At 43.8% G+C, this 8,255-nt stretch overlaps 1 long non-coding RNA gene across 1 annotated transcript; it reads right to left on the bottom strand.

Annotated features, from left to right (window-relative positions):
• Positions 1-5,467: 5,467 nt before the first annotated feature.
• LOC136443337 (uncharacterized) lies at positions 5,468-7,985 on the bottom strand. The gene is made up of 5 exons (XR_010757128.1): positions 7,618-7,985; positions 6,891-6,951; positions 6,282-6,329; positions 5,888-5,964; positions 5,468-5,792 (listed from the first exon to the last, which is right to left on the bottom strand). It is a non-coding gene; the product is annotated as an uncharacterized lncRNA (long non-coding RNA).
• Between the last annotated feature and the right edge of the window lie 270 nt (positions 7,986-8,255).

Raw genomic sequence — 8,255 nt, 5'->3', positions numbered from 1 at the left:
GGCCTCAGCACCAAGGACATGCATCGCCGGCGGACTAGACTTTTTCCCCGCGGGAGAGCGGTATCGCCTCGGGAGCTATAATAGGTTTGAATACCAGGCTACTCCGAAGGAGGTGCCAAGCATATCGTTGCTTTCTCGGCTGGATTCTGACTTAGAGGCGTTCAGTCATAATCCCTTAGATGGTAGCCTCGCACCATCGGCTCATCAACCGAGCGCCTGAACCAAATGTCTGAACCTGCGCCGGTTCCTCTCGTACTGAGCAAGATTACCATCGCAACAACACTTCATCAATAGGGTAAAACTAACCTGTCTCACGACGGTCTTAACCGGGGCCCAGCCCGACGTCTCCGGGTTCGCTTTCCTTGCCCACTGGACGACCCGGTGCGAGGCCGGGCGCCCATCTCCGCGTTCGCGAATTAAATGTGCCTTTCGGGCGTGGGCGGCCCGCGTGCACGTGGGCGGCCCGCGCCCTAAGTTTCGGCTCTCAACGCGGCGGCCCTCCTACTCGTCATGGCTTGGCTCGGCCGGAGCATACTGCCGCGACGGCCGGGCATGTACTCGACGCTCCGGCGCATCCATTTTCAGGGCTAGTTGATTCGGCAGGTGAGTTGTTACACACTCTTTAGCGGATTCCGACTTCCATGGCCACCGTCCTGTTGTCTGTATCGACCAATACCTTTTCTGGGGCCTGATGAGCGTCCGCATCGGGCGCCTTAACCCGGCGTTCGGCTCATCCCGCAGCACCAGTTCTGCTTACCACTTGCATTCAAGGCACGGCTCCACTCGAGCGGCGACGGCAGGGATCCCACCTCGGACCGACGGACGGCCCTTCACCTTCATTGTCCCTCTTGGTTTGTACTACATCCGTGTTTTAGGACGGGTCGGGTGGGCGACCGGACATCGCCGCTGATTTCGGCCGCCCTGCAGCTGCCTGGCGCACCCGTCGCCGACGACGCGCGGGCCGTTGTAACGCACTGGCTATGGGAACAGTCCGTCTCGGTGGAAACAACACGCGAAGGGGCCAGTGCCCGGCCCCTGTCCCTGCCCCGAAAGGCGTGGGGCAGCGTGGCGGTCGATTGCTTGTCCTCCGTCCGACAGCGGGCGCAGCGAGACCCGAAGGCACCAGGCACATTCCGCGGGGACGTGGCCGCCGTCGAACCGGTCGCAGCGCTCCGCACGGAAGAAGTTTGGCGAGTCTGCACACCTCGACGCCGGCCGATCGGTCTTGCGATCAATGCTCGGCCGGCGGAGTGCTGACAGACATCCTGGACAGCGCAGGCGAAGAGCCAGGAGCGCCCATGCCGACCCGCTTGGCGGCGGACCCGGCAGCTCCCTTGAAGCTTTGTCGGGTGCCTCGAGTTCCCGTCGTTCCCTACCCTGCTAAACCAGCGAGCCACCCCGAGTAGCCTCGTCGAGGACGGAGTCAGGTCCTCCCGGTGAAAAGTTTGGGCGGGTGAGCGCAACTGGGGCCGCAAACATCCTGGCGGAGGCGCGTCGCGTCGTGAGTCTCCGTGGGGTAACAGGTCAACTCGCCCCAAGTCCAACAATTTACTACCAACTCGCCCACTTCTAAATATTACTTTACATGCTAAGAAAGCCTTGTGACTCTAATTTCAACCTTCTCTTCTCTGCGCATTTAACGCTGATGAATGCCGGGGGCGCCGGCGGGCCATGTTGCATGTCTAGCCGGGCGAGACTAGAGCTAGCGGCCGTACACGGTGGCACGGCGGGCCGACATGCCGACCGGGTCCGCCAGCCGAGTACGTTGCTAAATACGTGCTCAGCAAAAAAGAAATGTTGAATTAGAGTCACACCGTTTTGTTAGCACATGTACAAGTAATACTAGTATTTAGAAGTAGGATTCATGCATATAAAACCAGTATTAGTAGGCATCCTTCCATCTTTTCAGATGATGGTAGAACTCTGGATTCGGCAACTTCTCATGTGGCTCTGAAGTCCAATCCTGGCGTGACAGTCTCGTCCACAGTTTGGACATCAGAGGAGATCTAAGGTTGCTGTCTCTCTTTCCTTCTTTGTCTTCTCTGCTCTATAAAACCAGTATAAAACCAAGTTTAATAAGCCCTAATTTGGGGCGAGTTGGTAGTGAATAGTTAGGGCGAGTTGGACTTGGGGCGAGTTGACTAGGATTCGTCTGCGTGGTATGGTTGAGTGAGTCTCACGGCGGGGCCTAGGTGAGACGGCTCTTCTCTTGCACCCCGGTACGATGTTGTGGTCTGTGCCTCGATGCAATCGGTTTAGCGGGCGAGTGACCTATCCTTAAACGTCGGACTTCGAGCGGGTGTCCCGCAGTCCAAGGCCTCCTTCGGGCAGAGGGCGAGAACTGCTCTCGGTCGCCGCCGGCCAGCAACCGGCGACGACTGGTTGTTACACTCCCCAAGGTCTTCAAAAGTAGGGCGGGCGCAATCGACCCCGTCATTCCGGGCCGGCCGGAGTCCAGGGGCCGCAGCGGTCTTCCCGGCGTACCGGTTCGCGGTGCGACCACCAGCCCTTCCACTTGTTCGCCGTCCATCACCTGGAAGGGCGACTTCCCTGTCTCTGAAATGACGGTGCCTAGAGGCTTTTGATGTAAAATAAAAAAAAGACAACATTTAGCGGTGGATCACTTGGCTCTTGTGTCGATCGATGAAGAAACAACCAGCAGCTGCGAGAAGTAATGTGAATTGAAGTACTCTTCGAACGCACTCTGCGGCCCAGGGTCAGTCCCGGGGCAACGTCTGGCCGAGGGTCGGTTTTACCTTCAATCGCGTCAAGTCTCTCTCTCTCTCTCTCTCGAAACTTTCAGTTCCGCTGTAATATGTGATTGCTACCGTCTATGAAGCCCACATTTTATGGAGAGATATATCCCAATAAGTACACAAGTACAGTACTGTCTAAGACGACCACCCTGGGACCGAAGAAAAGCAGTCTTCTTGGACAGGTGGTCTTCTTCACACTTCACTTCACTGTTCTTCATGACAGAGCTCGAGACATAACGGTTTCCAAATTAATGGTGAACTGTATACTGTATTTTTCATACATACATGTTGTCAATCTATAACTAGACTTTTTAGACTCTACACTACCCATGTACTATTACACGTAACAGTATTCCCAGTATTAAAGGAAATACACAATGATAACAAAGGTGGATCAGCTAGAAACAAACTGAGATCCTACAGATTGTTCAAGTCCACATATGACGAAGAAAAGTATCTAAGCCTCGAAAATATACGGCATAGGACCGCAGTCACAAAACTCCGTATCAGCTGTCACAGACTTCACATTGAAACCGGACGTCATAACCGCACTCCCCTAGAACAACGTATATGTAGACATTGCAATTTAAATAGGATAGAAGACGAGCAGCACTTTTTAGTAGAATGTAGTTTATACAACGAAGAGAGAGCTGCGCTTTATAAACTTATTCAATGTAGCTTTCCCCATTTTATACATCTTTGCAAAGAGGAACAATTCATATTTCTAATGACTTTAGGTAAACCCTCTATTATAAAACACACCTGTACGTATATTTACAATATTACCAAGAAGCGAGAAGAGGCCAAATTAACGTAATCATTAGATTAGAGTTAGCTTATCATTGTAATGTATATATATATATATATACGTACTTTCAAACTGTTATGTTTTCTGTTGTGACCTGTACTAAACCCAGTGGGTATGTGTGTACAATAAAGGTCTTCTTCATCATCATCATATATTAACACCGGTGTGCTTGTTAAGCCATGCCCCCAGGTCATGCTTAGGTCAGACTGCCAGGACTGGCTGAAATTGAACTTATCTCAAAGAGCCAAGCCCCCAGGACATTGTCGGAGTGCCAGGAGAGGCTGAAATTCAAAATGCTGACTCTTTACTATGAAAAAGCATTTATAACTGGACCTTTTGGTCTCTGTCATTTTCATAACACTCATACTATTATTTCAATATCTATCAGCAGTGTGCTATAAATGCAATGGGTGTGAAATATCCTTTTGAATACTACCTATTACTAGTATCAGTATTATAAAATGCCCTGTGCTTCACATGCATCAAGGATGCAATCATAAAAACAACATCTATAGTGATTGACATCCAGGGTGGAAAGAACTTTATTTCAGGATAGGAACACAGACTTTCTTTATTTTAGCTGACTTAAAAAAGGCACAATGATGAAATTAACAGTATACCTATACTTATTATAGAAAAGTCATATCAAAGATGTTTTTCCATACATAGAATAAGATAAATATACACATTGAATTGTGTCACTTTCTCCAAAAGTGTATACGACCGGCTATCATGCTCCTGACATCAATGATGCAATTAACTTTATATAAGGAAAGCAAACGGTGAAAAATCACATCAAAGATGTTTTCCATACATGGATATTCACATTGATTTGCTGTAACTTTCTCCGTATACAACCGGCTACCATACTCCTGATATCAATGATGCATTAATCTCGATTGGAAGATGACATGGCATTGACAGCACGCTGTCTGTAACTTGTTCTGTAAAAATTTGTCACCTTTACATAATGGTCACTAATATAAGTAAGTGGACTGCTGCTATCATAACAACTTGTTATTGAGGATCTCCCATACCATGCTTCTTCTGAAGTAGGCCATGTGTGTCTGTAAGGAGAAATACAGTACTTGTTTGTCACTGTTTGTACATTATAAATTATCATTAAGGTAGATGGGTATTCCAACAATCATGGATGGGAGACAATGAAAAAACTATGAAATGTATTCAAATTGAACTGTTATAATGAATTCACAGTGCCACAACTGGCCAAGATAGTGGGAATATGGTATGAATCCAGCATAGAGTCCATTCCAAGTCACCGCGAGGGTTGTTATTGTCATAATTTAGAACTATTTTCAAGTTATTGTTATTATTTGTGTGAGAGATTTGATACTTTTGAAATATTTTGAATGAGATTTCAACTTTATAAATATTTCGTAAGTTTTCTACAACTTCAGAAATATTCATGATGTAGAATATGATATTTACAATGGTTTCTAAATAATGGTAACAGCATTCTACCATTATTTACAATTATTTACAATTTCTTACCATTTTCTACCATTATTTGTAACATCTCTATAAATAGGTCAGAGGGCTGGGAAGAAAGTAATTCACACATCCTTACGAAGTTTAGGGAAGAATGCTCTCCACAAAGGACCGAGCAGTGTCTTGCAGTGAAATCTAAAGATGTACAAAGGCAGACAGAAGGGCCAGATTAGCACCTACTTTTATGGGGGCAATCACCATTCTACCATTGTTAACCATTTTCTACCATTTTCTGTTAATATTTCTAAAAGTTAAATAATCACATAGATGTTTAGAAATTATTACAAATAAAGAGGTTTTTGTGCAGTTACTTTCAAAATATTTCTAAATTATCTAATCAAATTCAAAATAATTCATATTTTTGTATTTGATCTTTAAGAAAAATTTAGAACTATTGTCAGTCAGATATTCTTTTATTAGAAATTTTTCAAAATGATTACAAATATTATTATAAAACCCTCGCGGTGACTCGGAATGGACTCTACTACCATATTTTCCTCAAACCCTCAAACATAGATTGCAAACACTATTTTAGTAAGATCTAGATACCAACTTACATAGCCCTTTTTATCATAAGCCAAGGCGAACATATTCATAGAATCATAGAGCAGAATGATGCCTACCTGGTCAAAGATTATGCTTGTGTCCCAACTGGCGTACTCTGGGAATTTACAGGCAAACACTCCACAGTCACTAGCATTCATCTGCTGTTGGATGTTCTGCAGAAGAATCAGAGATCCCAACAGTATCAGATAGACTTACAGACTCTTGTCTAAAGCACATCCTAAAATAACAAGCAAACTGACAGTTTTACCTCAGGACACTGTGATGTCCAATCAGACAAGTCCAAGTTGCTTTCCTTCTTGTCCTTGTGCTCTGCTTGTTGGTAATCTGTTGGTGATAAAGTAAAAATAAAGCAAAGGTTTAGACAGCAGTATGTTAATGTTCTCAGTCCAAATGTTTTCTGGATAGTGAAGCTACATGTACACTTTGCATGGTGAACAATCCCATTGCATGGTAAAAGACAAAATAAATCAACCCATCCCACCCATGGAGTCATAATACTTGATGCATTTGCTTCTCATGCCCAATACCTGAACACAACACATAAATAACAAAGTTAACACAGAATACCAAAACATAGGGCTATGGACACTTTACATCTGTTTAGGAAGTAAAAGACTCATTGTAACAAGTTATACACCCACCTGAATATTACCTCTGTCCATAACCATATTCATGTTAACATTGATGATCTGTTGAAGATAAAGAAAAACAATCTTTAAACCATGTAAATTGAAACCTTCATTGTACATTTATATGTTAAACAAATGGATTTAACTTTTGTTTTATGTTTGTGAGGAATTAATTTCATGTTAGGAGGGTTCAACTTCATGGTTGAAAGTCATGTCTCATGTGTAATGCTATGAGTTGGCAGTTAAAATGATGAACATAGCACAACTGCTGATAAATCAAAATTTACAACATATGCCACAAACACACATATATAATACATGGGCCTCCTACCATATAGCACAAACGCTGAGTATCATTCAAGTGTTGTTGGTATTTGAATGTCAACACAAATGGACTTCCATCCTAGTCTCTATATTTTCTTACTGTGTGTAAAAAGATTTTCTACAAGGTACATGAACACATAAGCATGCTTACTTTGTCGTTAAGCCAGTTGAGTTCAGCTAAAGTGCACATGCACCCTATATTTCAAGCCCAGAAAGTACTTGTAAGTATAATAGTTGGTAAAAGCAAGAGGCCTTTATTAAGCTTTCTCAGTGAAAAAATTCTACAGGCAAAATTACCTCATTACCCAGCTTGTTTTTCCAGCCAGTCGTATGTGTCTTGCAGAGCCATAGTTATACCCTAGGACAGGAGCACAAAAGTAAATACAACACATTCAATATCAGGAAATGATCAATACTTGGGACCTGGGACTTAGACCTTAGGTCCTTGGATGTCAGAGATGTACAAAGAACATTTTTATAGTAGAACACATTGTGAACCATTTCTAAACCTAATACAATTATATGATTTACGGTACATCAAGCAAATCTGCTTTAAATAATATTCATCACCCTTTACACTATTACAGTGGTACCCAATATGCTATGATCATTGGTGGTGTCAGGGGTAGGGCATCATGGAGAGCATGTTAATTATCATTTAAAATGACGTCATATGTTACTGTAATGTAACTACTTGCTGTACATTTGATTAGGGCTGATTTCGTGTCACTGTATAATTTTGAAATTCCTAAACTTCTGTTTTGTGACTTAAACTCACCATAAGCAGCCAGAAGAGCAAATGAAACATGCATGTTGTGATCTGAATACTTAACTATAAATTATTATGTAACTTTTATAAGAATATAACGTTAACGTTACGTTATAATGATTAATACTAAATTTTACAGATCATGATCAGAATCATAGGACTAGAAAAATAACTAGTAGTTAATTAATGAATTTAGATTGTGGATGTCTCCTTGCCCCAAGTAGAAGTGCATTGCACACAATTAAATAATTTTACCTTGAAGAACTGCAAGATGGATCTTTTACATTGCTGTTCATAGCTTTGTTGTTGTTGTTTCGCCAGACGTGGTCTCTCTATAGGCGTAGTACGATCTTCTGCTCCAAAATGAGTCATAGTACAGTCATATTATGGCAAACCAGGCCATGAAACATGCCATCGTAATGCTGACGAATCATAAAACCTCACGTAGTACATAAAACGACATAAACTTCCAGCAGAATTAAGGGTTATCACGTCAAATTCCGTCCTCACTACTCTGTTCTCGCCATCCGAAGCCGCCATCTTGGTCTGTGAAGTTGCAGTGACGTAATATGGCCACCACAGGCGATTTGGCCGCCACAGACGATGTCCCGGATGTTGGGCCACGACAGACGAAATATACTGTATACTCTTGCTCGGAGTAGATCCCAGATGGGTACCAGAGTTTTTCGTTGACGAACTGTCAGACGCCGACTTAAAGTTAGTTTTCGGGTCATGGGAAGCTGGGGAGGACGCCCAGGACGCTGCAGCAGTTGAGGGACGAGAATGTAATAAGGTTGAGATGTACTTACCTTGATTTCTGCAGAATGTGGAACCTCTCTCTGTGGACGGTATTGTCGGAATCAAACCTACCTAGCGCTATAGCGTGCACGCTC

This window comes from Branchiostoma lanceolatum, chromosome 10, assembly GCF_035083965.1.
Source record: "Branchiostoma lanceolatum isolate klBraLanc5 chromosome 10, klBraLanc5.hap2, whole genome shotgun sequence".
In the NCBI taxonomy this organism is placed as follows: domain Eukaryota; kingdom Metazoa; phylum Chordata; class Leptocardii; order Amphioxiformes; family Branchiostomatidae; genus Branchiostoma; species Branchiostoma lanceolatum.
Note: the sequence above shows the minus strand (reverse complement) of the source record. Positions and strands in the feature narration are given on the sequence as shown.